At 39.9% G+C, this 13,340-nt stretch overlaps 1 long non-coding RNA gene across 1 annotated transcript; it reads left to right on the forward strand.

Moving 5' to 3' along the window:
- Positions 1-8,015: 8,015 nt before the first annotated feature.
- Positions 8,016-12,913, forward strand: LOC120515384. The gene is made up of 3 exons (XR_005630647.1): positions 8,016-8,131; positions 9,799-9,954; positions 12,558-12,913. It is a non-coding gene; the product is annotated as an uncharacterized LOC120515384 (long non-coding RNA).
- The last annotated feature ends 427 nt before the right edge of the window (positions 12,914-13,340 follow it).

Raw genomic sequence — 13,340 nt, forward strand, 5'->3', positions numbered from 1 at the left:
AATCTGAACACTTTCTACACCCGCTTTGAGACAACCAGCAACAGCACAGAGTGGAGGCACACACACACCTGGACCACACAACCCATTCCCTTCCCCCAACGGTCTCTTCAGGTCAGGTACACAAAGCACTAAGGAAGAACAACCCCCGTAAGGCAGCTAGACCAGACAACATCCCTGTGCAGGCCCTCAGAGCATGTGTCAATGAGCTGGCTGATGTTCTCTGCTCCATCTTCAACCTTTTCCTCAGTCAGCGCATCGTTCCATCCTGCTTTAAGACTACGATCATTGTCCCCCTTGCTAAAAAAGCCCACCCACCTGCCTGAATGATTACAGGCTGGTAGCACTCACTCCAATCATCATGAAGTGTTTTCAGAGAGTGCTGTTGGCCCACATTAAGAGCAGCATACCAGACACTCTGAACCTCCTGCAGTATGCCTAATGGCCCAACAGGTCCACCTCAGATGCCATCGTGGCCACACTACATTATTCCCTCTCCCATCTGGAGAACAAAGACTCATACATCAGGATGCTCTTTGTTGACTACAACTCTGTTTTTAACATGGTTATCCCTCATAAACTCAACCATAAACTGTCTGCACTTGGCCTGCACCCCACCTTCTGTGACTGGCTCCTAAACTTTCTGACTGGCAGGCCCCAGTCTGTCAGGATTGGTAATAAGATTTCAGCCACCATTATCACAAACACAGGCACCCCACAGGGATGCGTTCTCAGCCCCATCCTCTGCACCCTGTTCATCCATGACTGTGTCGCCTCCCACAAAGATAACATTATCCTGAAGTTCGCAGATGACACCGCAGTGATTGGACACATCACTGGTGAGGATGAGGCGGCCTACAGGAGGGAGGTGGACAGTCTGGTGTCATGGTTTGAGGACAACAACCTCACCCTCCACACAGACAAGACGAAGATGATAGTGGACATGAAGAAGGAGAGGAGACCTCACCAGCCACTGTTCATCCAAGGGCTTGAGGTGGAAAGGGTGAGCAGTACTAAATACCTGGGCGTCTACATCAGTGAGGACATCACTTTGGCTCTTAACACCACACAACTGGTCAAGAGGGCTCAACAGCGGCTGTACTTTCTGAGGAGGCTGAGAAAGTTTGGTATGTCGACTAAGATCCACGGCAACGTTTACAGCTGCATTGTTGAGAGCATCTTGACCAGCTGCATCACCATGTGGTACGGCAACACTACTGCTATGGACCGTAAACCCTGCAGAGTGGTAAAGACTGCTGAGAAGATCACCAGGACCCCACTGCCCTCTCTGCAGAGCATCTACAACTGCAGAGTCCGCAGGAGAACTGCCTCGATCCTCAGGGACTCCACCCACCCCCAACATGAACAGTTCACACTTCTACCCTCAGGCAGGAGTTATAGAAGTATGAAATGCAGGACTTCCAGGCTAAAGAACTCTTTCTTTCCAAAGGCCATTAGACTCCTAAATAGCTGACTGGAGTTTATAACCATGGGTCACCTCATTCTATCTACCTCACACAACTGTATTTGACTTGTCCATCACACACCTACCTGCACAATTACACTTTATATTTCTATAAAGCATATACTTTATACTGCCTCTGTTACTTATTATCTATCTGCTACTTATTATTTATGTTTATCTTTTTACGTTGGTTTTGTCATTTGGTGTGGACAGCAAAGAAAGAATTTCATTGTACTCCAATGTACTTTCTTTGAACTTCAGGGACTCTATCTGACCAAGAAAGTGCTTTCAGGCTGCAATTACAGTGTACCAGATGTATTTTCAGGATGGGCTCTAAAAGATGTCTTCATGTGTCTGCCAGGAGAGTTTGGAATCGGTTCATAGGTGATGGTAAGAACTCATCTGGTGTGACAATGAGGTGGTTGTGAAGGAAACCCGGGCATCAGCAAGCCCAAACACCGACACGAACACAGAAACACAGTCCCGGGTTCAAATACTGGAAGGATTTACTTTATTTACTGTATATACTTGTGTATAAGTCAGGTCTTGGAACCATATTTTCTTCTGATAGAATGATACATCGTAAATAAGGGATGCTCTTACGATAAAAGTGTGTGAGGGTGTGAGATACAAAAAACACAAAACCGCAAATGTCGCTTCGGAATAGTTCAGGCATTACCGTGTGGTCACGTAGGCACAATACATAGAAAAAAAGGCAGTGTGCTCCGTGGTTACTCTCTCAGGTGGGCGTTAGCATATCATAATCTCTTGGATCAATAGCATGAGTTTTCTGCATTCAATTTATACGACCGACATTAGAAAATAAATAAAATCAAGCCCCGACTAATCCGCGGAAGTACTTATCTGCAAGTATATACAGTACTTCCAAAAAATGAAATAAACACAAACAAATACACAATACTTCCTTTCTTTCTTTCTCCCTACTGCACTACCTTCCTCCACTCAAGCATTGCTCCACTACCTCCCAGCTCCAACTCGATTGGATAAGGGAGTGCGGTCCCTTTTATTACAGACCCAGGAGTACTTCCCAAGGTGATTGCCCAATGGAAGCTTTTCCAGGTCACACAGAAGTCCATTATAATAGGGAGCCTGTCTCCATGCAGTGCCTTCTCATGTCACCCAGTGACCCCAGCAGGGTTGACTACATTTCCCAGCATGCCCTGCTGACTTTCCGCTAGGTATGGATATCTGGGACTGCTGCCATCTAGCGTGCAGGGAGAATATCTCTTCTTTTACAGGAGCAGTCGGTCCATCTCTTCCTTCCGGGTCTGCTTCCTGTTTCATTTCCAGCCAGAATGCCCGTCCAGCCCATGTGACATCTACATGGTAAATATTCAGATTAAAAAAAGAAGTGGGAATTATTTAATGGAATTGTTTTAAAAGGGCCTTTTTGTTGTAAAATGTCTGTTTTCTGCAGTTGTATTCTGGGCAAGAGGAGTAAAAGAGCACCCTTTACTCTCAATGTAATGAAATGCTTAAAGTAAATCTAAAGTTTCAGATGAGTCTTATAAGTGAAATAGCATAAAGAAAGCAATAATTGTTTGTCAGTGACTTGTGAAATTGTGATTTTAATGTTCACAAATAGAAGGCGAAACAACCATAAACGAGGTGACATAGGCAAGGGCTATGTAAAACTGAAATGCCAAAATGTGACAAGAATTCAAAGATGTAAGATACTAATAAAAAGGGCTCCATCACTCCAAAAAGGACTTGCTAATCTTTAATTCCATGCTCTTCACTTCACATAGCATCCATATAGTTAGTGCTGCTTAGCATCAACAAAAGATGGGCAGGTTTAGACACAAGCTGTGTGAGAAGGAAGGAGCAGGGACAGAGCTGGTCAAATGACCGACATATACATTAACGTGTTCTGTGGTAGAGGGTAGGGTATGGTTTTGAAGAAGCAGTCACTGTATAGGTATACAGAGCTATGAACACATAGAAACAACTGAATACATTTTATGCTTTAAGATTCTTAGTGACATGAAATACAGATGCAGTAAGGAAAATATCAGGAAAAGTTATAAGTTAAACTATGGGTGAAATTATACTCTGACCCCCATAGTCAGTGCTATTAACTGTGGAAGTTATTAATGACTGGATAGCTAGAAGAAGGCAGTTGATCACTGAGGATCACAAGATTTGAGGAGATGTCATACTGAACTACTGGTAGACATGTTTCAAAATCAATATTGATAACATTAGTTGCATGCAGCATATCCAGTTGGATGTGATTCTTGGAGGAATTCGTTTCAGCCCTAAGAAGATGATAAACTGGCAAATAAAGCATAGGATGCTAGAAGACAATCCAGTATGTCTTACTACCTTGAGTGAGGGAGTGGCCAGAAAAACACCTTTTAAAGCAGCCCACTGTGGTGGAGTGATATCTAGCATATACACATAAATATTTTGTATGTCTTTATTTGTAGAATTAACATTGCTCTTGTTATAATGTTTAAAGAGCAAGGAAATGGACAACCAAGTTTTTTCACTACCTACAAAACTTTAGGCATGCTGCTTTCTATAACCTGTTTGCTGGTTACCTGTGATAAAGAGGGCTACTTTTATTGCTTAATGACTTGCATTGGATTTTTTGGTTGTTTGTATGAAGGGTGCAGACAAGAAACAAAATTACTTGAGGTGGGAAGCTGTGATTGAGCTATCCCATTGGTGAATGGGCTAGGTAAGTGTGTTTGTCAGGAGCTACACAGGGACAATAAATAGAGAGGCTTGCAAAGGCATTCTCTTTCTATGCCATGTTGTATCCTGAATAAAGCAGACCTGAAGATGACCTGAAGAAAGCAGGCTGCCTGGGCCTGTGCTAAGGGTGAGCTGACCAGGAAGAAGCAAAAATGTTTTTAAGTTATTGCACCACCTGAAATTACACATCTAGGATTATCAGGTTGTATGGTCTTGGTTTACAAAGCCACATTCTGTTTGTTTGTATAGCACTAGTTATAATAAAATGTATTATCTATAATACTTAGTTAAATGTGCAGCTCTTTCTCCTGCCTGGTTTTTCACTCTGTCTAATTGCCCGAAGTTACAGGTAAAGAAGGAAAGATGGGAGAAAATACTGAATTGAAGTGGTGAATTGGACCATAGAATGGTAAGTGTATGGGAATTGAGGCATTTTGGTTAAGTCTACACAATAAAGAATATAAAGGGGTGCCTAGGGCCATCATAGGACCCTACACAACAAAACACCAGTGTTAAGTGTCTTTTAAAGAAATAGGTTCAGGTCGAAATGGTCTTAATATATATAGAATAATTTCTAATTTACCATTTCCTGGCAAGTTATCAATAAAATTATAACCGTAAAACTTATCTTAAAAAATTAGAAGAAATTTCTATTTGGTTTCCCCAGTAGTCACGTCACACAGACTTCTTTAACTTGTACTGTCAGTAATATTCTAATCTTCTCCGATGCAGGATTTTACACCATTGTCTTGCTTTTAAATACAAGTACTGCCTTCAACATTATTAATCAAAGATAATGATCCATCCATCCATCCATTTTCTAACCCGCTGAATCCGAACACAGGGTCACGGGGGTCTGCTGGAGCCAATCCCAGCCAACACAGGGCACAAGGCAGGAACCAATCCTGGGCAGGGTGCCAACCCACCGCAGGACACACACAAACACACCCACACACCAAGCACACACTAGGGCCAATGTAGAATCACCAATCCACCTAACCGGCATGTCTTTGGACTGTGGGAGGAAACCGGAGCGCCCGGAGGAAACCCACGCAGACACGGGGAGAACATGCAAACTCCACGCAGGGAGGACCCGGGAAGCGAACCCGGGTCTCCTAACTGCGAGGCAGCAGCGCTACCACTGCGCCACCATGCCGCCCAAAGATAATGATGAGCAAAAAAAAAAAAAAAAAATGTTTTGTGTACAGTTTCATGAAACTGACACTAAAATTAGTTTTGCATACAATTTCACAGATATCTCTAAATTAACATGGGCTGGCTTAATATAGGGTGTTCTTAAGAAATGTAATGATATACTTCATGAGGTAGAGGTACGCGATGAACAAGAAAGGTTGCGCCAAATATTTGATTAAAAGGTGTACTTTAATTTAAATATTTAAAGTCCATATATTCCTGATTGTATAGCAATTTGTCATTTTTCACCTTCTGACAGAGGTCCACAGAAGGCTAGAGATCCCTAGTAAAGGATCAAAAGTAAAAAATAACATCATATCTATAATCACTGACAATGAAATAGTCTAAAATGATACTCCACATGCTTAAGTTTGAAATTTGTCATTTTTAAACTTCTGAGATTGGCTCTTAGAGTGCTAGGACAACTGATAAAGAATGAAATATTAAAAATATTATCATATTCGTGATCAGCAACCTTGAAATAGCATAAAACATTACCTCACAGGCCTTTATTACTGATCCCCATTTTGTCAACGTTTTGTGAAATGGAGTAACTTTGACCCCTTGAGTCCTATTACACGATGCATACCTGGGGTCAGTTCACATGTCAGGCACAACATTCTGATGATTTTTGCTGAAGACACCTATTGGTTTATGCTTTATCATTAGGGCATAATTTCCTGCACAAAACACGGCCCAAAAATGACCTAAAAATGAGGGGTTTTGGGTCTAAAGGGCCAAAAACAAGGGGGAACCCCAAAAAGAAATGAAGAAAAGAAATGTGTAGCTGGAATGTAATTGTTCATAGGATGCAAAGACATTGTCTATATAAAGATCTCTAAGCAAGTTAATTCCTAATTTTTTTCAGATATTAAAAACTGCATATGTTTGTGAAGGTTGAAAGAGGTGGTTCTCTTGCAGGGGTGCCATAGATAGAAGCTTCTCCGTCTTAAAATGCTTTCTACATTGGTTCCAGATTCTAAGTGAGTGTAGCACAATTGGGTTATTTGTATATTGCCGATAGCGTGTGTTTATTGGAGCGCAGAGCAAGGAATACAAAGAAGTACTGCAGGATTTTACTTGTATTGCGGTCCAAGCCTGTGTATGTTCTTCTATTTGTGTCCAGGTTCTTATCGCCTGTATATTTGCTGCCCAGTAATAAAACTGGAAGTTAGGTAGAGCCATGCCGCATTCTGCCTTTTGTCTTTGTAGGGTCACTCTTTTGATGCGTGGATATTTTGAATTCCAAATAAATGAGGTTATTGTTGAATCTAATTGCCTAAAGAATGATTTATTAATGTATATTGGGATGTTTTGAAATTAAAAAAGGAGTTTAGGAAGAATATTTATCTTAACAGTGTTAATTCTTCCAGCTAGTGTGAGATGAAGGGTTGACCATCTATGCAAGTCTTATTTATTTTTTTCCATGCAGATGGCGAAATTTTGTTGATATAGAGCTTTATTTTTACTTGTAATGTTTACCCCCAGGTATTTAAACTGTTCTGCAATGATAAAAGGTAGGGTATATAATCTAATATTATATGCTTGAGAGTTCACTGGAAAGAGTACACTTTTATTCAGATTAATTCTGAGACCAGAGATCTTTTGAAATTCTGTGAGTGCTGCTAAGACTGCAGGCACAGAATTTTCTGGGTCTGAAATATACAGTACCATATCATCTGCATATAATGAGATTTTCTGTTCCAGTCCTTCTCTGCTAATCCCCTTTATCTGATCAGTATTTCGACAATGTATTGCCAGTGGTTCAATGGCAATCGCAAGCAGCAGCGGTGACAAGGGGCATCCTTGTCTAGTACCACGTTCTAGTTTAAAGTAGTCTGAGCAAATGTTATTGATGCAAACTGAAGTTTCTGGGTTAGTATACAGTAATTTAATCCATGCACAAATGTTTGGGCCAAACCCAAACTTCTCCAATATAGTAAAAAGGTATTTCCATTCAATCATGTCGAAAGCTTTTTCTGTATCCAATGATAATAATATTTCTGGGGTGTTTGATTTAGTTGGTGAGTATATTACATTAAATAGGCGTTGAAGATTTGAAGATAAGTGTCGGCCCCTAATAAATCCAGTTTGGTCTTGTGATATTTTCAGAGGGGAGCACTTTCTCCATCCTTCTGGCTAAGATTTTAGAGAGTATTTTAACGTTGTTATTCAGAAGTGAAATTGGTCTGTATGATGCACATTGTAATAAGTCCTTATTTTGTTTTGGAAAGACAGTAATTAGTGCTTGGCGAAAGGTTTGTGGAAGAGATTGGATAAAATCTTCACTTTAAAAGTCATAAATGACTAAACTCCCTTTTACATTATGTGGCATAGTGAGTCAAAAAATATGCCCAGTTTTAAATCCAGACAGCCGTGTCAGTCTCCCTGGGTGTGATTGCTTGACCGCAGGGAGTTAATGAGGTAATTGGGGCAAGTTGCACCTGCATGTGTGTGTGTGATTGTTCTCAATTACTTCAACGGCTTCCTGATGTGATTAAGGCACTGCACCCATGAAGCCGGATAAGTATGGGCCAGCACTGGGGGCTCTGAGATCGAGAAACAGAGAACAAAAGACAAAAGAATCAGAAGAGCAGTCTCGGGAGGACGATCAGGCCACCTGGAGGGGGAAGGCAGGATGAGCTGGGTCTCGCAAAGTAGCGTAGGTTGTGGCGTTCTAGAGACTGGTTCACTCCATTGAATAATCGTGCCGAGTCAGGCGTGCATGGCGGATGACCTCGCTGTGTATCCGAGGTATGACTGTGTGTGCACAAAGGAAGACGGGAGGAGAGCTGACTTCGGACAGTGTGACTGCGTAGTTTGAATGAGTGATGAGTGAGCCGGGGAGATAAAGAAAAAGGTGGGATGAGATTGGGAGGTAGGAGCTAATAACTGCTTTTTAACCTCTGCTTTTATTGCATTTATTTATTATGAATTTTTATCCCCACTTTTCACTTGGTTTTATAGATTTATTTATGTACTATTTTTTTTTAACACTGCACAGTGGACAAGTTTGATTTTGTTTTTGATTGTTTTTAACAAAGGCAATTGAGCACTTTTGCCAAGCTATTTGTGAGATATGTCAGCACAGCTCAGGCATAACTATTGATGGTGTTGGGTTCGATGAGAGAGTCTGGAGGGGGCCAGCATCCTCACACATTACAGTACTTATTTCCCATGAAAAGGGTTGACCATTGGGAACTAATGACATAGGCCTCCTCCATAATTGAAGGATAAATAAAACTAGTGAAGAAAGTGAAGCCTTTTTCTACAAGGTGCCTAAATTCAGAATTACCAACATTACAAAAGTTTCATCAGTCTCATTAGTTAAAACAAAGCTGAATGCTCATTGTTTTTGGCTAGCACAGCATAATCTTTTTAGAGCTGTTGCTCTCTAGAATTGTTTTTAATTTAATTGTAAAAATATTTTTTGATTTGCCAATCCTGTTTAGTTTCCATATTCTTTATCTTCTGTGTATGTGGTGGCACTTTGTATGAATTGGAGTAGATCACATGCAATTTGAATGGCACATTTTTTTTTTTTTAGAAGTCTTTAGTTTAAATGAAAGTACTGTATTGTTATATGCATATTGAGTGATTATTTTCAAAATGTCAATTCATATCCCAATACCAGCTTCCATTATTTCTGCTGCCTTTCCTAAGCAAGTCAGTGAATGGGCAGTGACTGGTCAAAGTATGTGAGGGTTTCAGTTTGTGAAAAGACTGTTTTAACCCTTTTGAATATCTGTGAACAGAAGTGGCATTACAACTATTTTCATAAGCTCCAGGCATTCTAGTGTTAAAAGCTCATGAAGTATGCGTACATTCAACCAGATAGCAAAATTAGAAACAAAGTCAAATAATATGTAAGGAAGGAGCCCTAAAAATAATCTTAATGGACTCATATTGTCCTTTGATGGAGCCTCCACAATTTTCCCCAACTTTGTGGGTGCCTTGTAAATCTGAGTTGTTGTCTATCATACAGTATTCTACAGAAGGCTGAAAAATTCACAACTGGCTTTCCAAACATTTAATTCATATTCATTCAGTCTCTGCATTCAGGACGTGCAGGTGTTTATGCTCATTTATTCTAATGATAAGTCATCCATGAAGCATTATACACCTGTAAGCCCACTCACAATCTGATCCATTGCTCTCTGAAATGGTGATGGAGCTGAGGTAATGCCAAAAGAAAGCTTTTGGTATCTGAACCTTTCCTTTGTGATTCACTATATTCAGCAGATGGATCCACATTATTTTGTAAGTATGTTTCACATAAGTCAACCTTGCTAAATGTCAGTGCTCCTACTAATCCTGAGAATGTCGTCAGTTAGGGGAAGATGATATCATTCAGCATTAGCAACTGGGTAAATGGTGACTGTAAAGTACCCCCAAAGTCTTAAAGTTGTATCCCTTTTCAGGACAAGGAATCAGTTGGTGTTATGATCTGGAGTTCTGAAAATGAAAGAGCAAAAGGCTTCCAAAATGCCCAAAGAAAGCAGACCAGAAACCTTTGTTGGCTAACCCAGAACAGGCTACCTCTGGTTCCAGCCAGATACTTACTCTTAGTCTAGTAGGTAAGAAAAATGTTTACGGGCTTTTCCATTTTTTAAAAAAAAAAGTATTAAAGTTTCAAGGTGACTCAAAAATGCCAGACCAAACAATGGAAATGTTTAAAATATTGGCTTGTTTATAGAAAGCATTAAAATCTTTATAATGAATAATTGTTTACAAGAAAAAGGAAAAGCACAAGAAGCTCAAGATAACAGTTTGCCAAAAGGTAATCCATAAATGAACAAGTCGCAAAAATAGGTCCAATAAGAATAAATAAAAGGAAGAGCAGTCTCTTATTAAAGGCTGGTGGTGATCACATGCCTGTTGGGGTTCCACCCACAAAACAAAAGGAACAAAACGGTTTAAAGAAACAGTATATACTGTATATACTCACGTATAAGTCGGGTCTTGAAAATCTATCATAAATTCAGACCCTAACTTATATTCCCATTCAGAAATGCGACACTTAATTTTTTTTTGTACATCTTCTTGCCTCCTCTAATCTTACACCAGTTTCTCAGACACATCGAATTTTGTTTAACGACGTTTAATTTAAAACCAGCTTCATATTTTCTTCTGATTGAACACTCCATCGTAGATAATGGATGCTCTTTTGACAGCGTTTCTCAACCTTTAAGTATTTGCAATCTGAGTTTTCATAACAGTTTTAATCGCGCCCCCCCCCTAACATTTTTTGGAAATGTAGATGCATATTTTATTATACCTACTTAACTTTTATCGACATTTATCTAACTCTATATTTATTGTTCTAGTATCAGAATGTAGTTTAAGTTAATTTGTTTTGGTTTCAACAGATGTTTTTTCATATTTTTGATTCTTGTTTTCTTTTTTCACATCTTTGTGACCCCCTTTTTGTTACTTCGCGCCCCCCTAGGGGGACCCGCCCCACAGGTTGAGAACCACTGTCTTACGATAAAGGTGTGTGAGCGCGTGAGATGTAAAAAACACAAATTAGTGCAAACGTTGCTTCAGAATAGTTTGGGTATTACCGTGTGGTCACGTAGGCACAACAGAGAGAGAAAGGGGTTAGGAGCACACACTGATACATCACATTGCTGCATCCACATAGAAAAAAATGGCAGTGTGGTTACTCTCTCAGGTGGGCATTAGCATATCATAATCTCTTGGACCAATAGCGTGAGTTTTCCAAATTTGACTTATACAACAGACATTATTGTATACCAGAAATTATACGGCAAAATCAAGTCCTGACTTATCCGCAGGAGAACTTATCTGTGAGTATATACGGTAAATAACTCTAAACATAACAAAACAATAATACATTAAACATAACAACTAAATGATAAACAGAAAAGAACAATATTAACAAAATAATCATAATAATATTAAACTGGAGTAATGACTGCTGAAAATGGGTCTTTGCAGTCATTTGTGAATAACAACTTATACTGTAAATCAGTAATTTGAAGCAGTAATAGCCATTTGCAACACATTTTGTTTACATTTTTAAATCGGTTATATGTTAAAAAAAAAAAAAAACTATCAATTTCTATCAAAAGCATGAACATTTCTGGGTGATTCAAAACTCTTTACCACTAGTGTTGTGATGATGAACCGCATCCCAACCAGGATGGCCCCATTCCCTTACTTGGCTGGGAGGCAAGTATAATGGATGGTCAGGATGGGAGGTGTGACAATCACTCTTCTGGCCAGGATGTGGGCATGGAGGGGCACTATGGCAGCTGGTTCATCAGGACTGGCATCCCAGCAGCAATGGATGGGAATCCCGTACCCACTTGGGAGGCCAGCATAGTGGACAGATGACGTGATTAAAGAAGCATCCAAAACAGGATGATTAGCAGTCTCTATCCTGATGGGGAGGACAGAAGAAATATAGGACAGTTGGAGTCAGCCTACCATGTGCAGGTTGTCTCCCCATACACTGGGTGTCAGCAACCCTTGTGGTAAGCCACTGAATGGATGCCACAGGACAGAGTGGGAGTTGTAGACCCTTAGGACTGCCCTGTTGGGTTCCACTGAGGCCTCTAGAGGCAAATCTAGTAGGAATTTAATGCCTTGTTTCAGGGTGATTCGCCTGACCTTTAAGTTCTTCCAGTAGACATCGGTTTGGGCACCAGAAGGACTCCCGGGTCAGGTTTAAAAGGGAATCCTCTACTTTTCCTAGGGTGACAGAGTCAGGAGAGGAGAAAAGCAATACTTCCTGGGTAGAAGTGACAGAGAACTGAAAGAAATTAAGAAAAAAATGGGTCAGATTTGAATTGTGAAACATGCCAAGAGATATTGTGTTAATAAAAATGCTTATTTCAACCTGGGGCTGTCTGACCATAGTTGTGTTTGGGGTTTGTGACACCCCTATAGACCACAGTGAATATCATTAAGTGGGATGTTGCAAACTCAGTTTGTAAACAGCTTGTGACACCAGCAATACTGCTATAGTAACATCTACCTGCATCCATGACTGTTATTGTTGCAAACAGATTAAAGTTTTTTTTCAGCATCAGACCAAGAGTCACCCAAGTCATCCTCATTATGTTCGATGTTGTCCTGATTTCATTTTGTTTTTCTGCAGCTCTTTTCGTTTTTACTGTGTTTTTGGCTGACCTTGTCATTTTTGTTTTTGCAGGCACGTTCAATATACCCCATTAAATCCTTCTGCCAACATACTTTTCTGAATTTCCAATTTTGCAGCAAAGATAAACCCAGAAGATTACCTTTGACATCTGGTTTTTGAAGTCAGCATGTACCTTATGAACTTGGATAGATGAAGTTAATTGTAGCTTCCGTTTCCTTAGATGTGGTAATCTGAATTGCCTTTGTCCAGTTAGTCTGCCTTCAGTGAGCAAATGTATCTGAATTGCCTCTCTACACAGACCACATGTGAATGTATCACAAAACGTGTCATTCAGTGCCTGTCTAAAATTACAGTGTGCAGACCATTGTTTCAGCATGGCTAGTGACTGAGAAACAGACTTGCCTTCCTCCGGCTTCCTTTATAAAATCTACTTTTATCAGAATCAGAAATAATCAAAGGCTTAGGTGAGTAGTAGTCTGTCAGTACATATCACAAGGCTTGGCAGGTTGCACAAAATTGAAAATGTTTGCACCTATTACTCTCAAAAAATTCTGAACATAAATACCATCTGGAATTTGATTTGCCAATGCAAAACATTCATATCCTTCATGGTTCTTATTTCATTATATGACCTCATGCTTCCTTATTGTTTTCATTGTCATTCACAATCATGTTTTAGACACATTAACTAGTAATATCTGTCTTATTTTCCACCTTTTTTTCATTTTTTTTAGCATCCTGTTCTGTTATTTTCTCCAGATTCTTTCTGCTTCGTGTCTCCTAGAGGCATGCAGTGTCTTTAATGTTAGGTTCCTTCTTGAGCTCACAATTATT

This window comes from Polypterus senegalus, chromosome 15 (assembly GCF_016835505.1).
Source record: "Polypterus senegalus isolate Bchr_013 chromosome 15, ASM1683550v1, whole genome shotgun sequence".
NCBI classification, from domain to species: Eukaryota; Metazoa; Chordata; class Cladistia; order Polypteriformes; family Polypteridae; genus Polypterus; species Polypterus senegalus.